We start from the raw sequence: 2,503 nt of genomic DNA, 5'->3' as shown, positions 1-2,503 counted from the left end.
GACCGTGGGAAATGATAACCTATTTTGTATTTGTATCTAGGCTATTAGAGAGACCATGGTTAGTGATAATTTACAGAGTGGCTCTCTATTTGTCCTCTGAATATTATTTTTTTCCCCCATTCTGGATGACTAAAGATTTCTTCTGAAATATTGACAAAGAATTATTGTATCCTATATTTTGAGCTCTTATTACGGCGCCGACCGTAATAAGAGCCCCGCCCAGATCACAACACGGGTGTTTTTCCCTCTCCCCCTGAAACACCCAACACGCATGCAGAAGTTTCACCTAGTTGGCTCGGGGATTCGAACTAACAACCTTTGGGTTACTGGACTCATGCTCTAACGGAGAGGCTATCTGTCCCCATCTTTATCCGTTGCAAATGCAATATGTCACGGTAACGTCTCTGTGGTGACGAGAGAAAACAGAACGAATCTCATAGAATTAGAATGAGACAATTCGTTCTACTTCCATAGAGTCGGCCCTCAGCCTATTTATCAACTTCCCGCGTGTCTGAAATACAACAATGTTCGCAACGTTAGTAATGCGCTAACTGCTGTCCCCAATTGTCACAGTTCATCCTCCATCTAATTCAGGCCTATTATTCATGATGATTAGACGTTCATTTTAATTAAACTTCAAATGGCTTAAAAGCCAAAAGATTATCTTAGAAAATGACCGACGCACCAGCCAAGCCCCATACCGTCGTCTGCAGGAATTGGAGAAATGCGACAGCAGCGGAACTTCGTGAGATGTGCCCACAGCAAAAGGCCCGTTATTTGGCTTATGAGGAACCACCTAGGGAGGCGCAGGGTGTGATGGCTGTAGCGCGGCAGAGGGTGTGTGCCAGGCTGACAGAGTGGAAAGGCAGACAGGCCACTGTGAATGCTGCGCAACAGTCAGAAAGAGCTAGGAGAGACACAATAATCGGTCAACTGAAGGCTGCAGAGGCGCGCAACAGGGTTCGCCTTATGAGGCTGCGTCACCAGAACATCAGGGTAAGACCATAAAAGTTGTATAGACGTTTTTTCAACTTACAACAAGCCACCAACATATATCTCCATAGCATCCATAGTACTTTTTGTTTTCTTTGCTACAGTGTATGTTCCACTGTTTACATTGAATGTGGAAATATAGGCCTATACAGTATCTTTCAGTCTTCTCTTTACCTCTACCTGCTTGTTTCATTATTGCTCTCAAGACCCAAGATATAAGTCTGATGATCGCCTGTCAGCCCACTGCTCAGAGGGCTGTACGGCTGGAGCTTTTACTGCCACAAGAAGAGACAGGACTCAATGTTCCGGATCCTTTTGACAAACTCCAGGTTAGCAAAGCCATATCTAAAGACAACGTTAGCATACTGAGCTAAAGCCTGACCTCATACTAACATGACTCTTCTGCAAGAACCAGGCAAGGTACTGTGGATATGACTGTCAGAGTACAAATATAACGAGTATGTGAATCATGGAAATGGCAACAAATAAAACACTTACCTATTCATTCAGTTCTTTCTGTATATTTTTAGAGGAAGAGGGTTGAGCAGCTACTGGATAAGAGCTGGGGAACTCTAGAAAGAAGGTGGTGATGGGATGACAATCGGAGATTAACATGCTCTCTTAATAAAAAAATACCCACACTGAGCCTGTCCAAGCTAATCAACTTCATTGTTCTGTCTTGCTTTGTCTCATACATCCTCTCTGCAATTTTTTATACAACAATCTTAGCCCTACTGATTAACTTTGTAGATTTTTTACAACTCTGCTTCACATTTTCACCAGTAGGTGTCAGTATAATAAGAGACTGTACCAGGATCCATAGGCGCCTGCTTTTTGATAGCCCTATGTCACATCATCATATGAAGACATTTTAAAAGTACAGTATCTTTGTGGCACATGGATCATGTAGGCCTAAATTACACCGAGGAGGAACCAGCTTTTTATAGCAAATTACTCGTAGGAAACAAAGGACTGAATATACTTGTAAATTGACTTAATATAATATATTTTAGCAGGAAAGATATTATATTTCATATACATATCCCAGTCATATTTGCATTTATTTTTCCCAAGGGAAATGTTCAAACAAAAAAATAAAAACACACACATACACGTACTACATATATACATACACACAGCAACAACACAGCCTCCATATAATTCATTTCATAATAAATAATAGTAAATTGACATTTTAACATCTGATATGTGTTCTCATAACGGCCATCTCAGTATTGTTTGGTTCGGCACTGATTCGTCATGGGCCCCCTGCCAGTGCAAATGCAGTATTTAATAAAACCGCCAAATCATTAATCTTATTTAATAAAACCGCCAAATCATTAATCTTATGATCTAGCTTGCTAAAATTTCACACTTCATTTTCGTTATATGGTAGAGCTAAATCAATCAAATTTTTGTCAGGATTTTAAAAATGAAATATCGTTTTCGCCTTCTCACCTCCCTTCGCCTTTTATTCCTCCCTTCCTTTCTCCCCCACACATGCATGCAT

This window comes from Oncorhynchus gorbuscha, linkage group LG03 (genome assembly GCF_021184085.1).
Source record: "Oncorhynchus gorbuscha isolate QuinsamMale2020 ecotype Even-year linkage group LG03, OgorEven_v1.0, whole genome shotgun sequence".
In the NCBI taxonomy this organism is placed as follows: domain Eukaryota; kingdom Metazoa; phylum Chordata; class Actinopteri; order Salmoniformes; family Salmonidae; genus Oncorhynchus; species Oncorhynchus gorbuscha.
The sequence above is the reverse complement of the archived record's forward strand: the minus strand, read 5'-3'. Positions refer to the sequence as shown.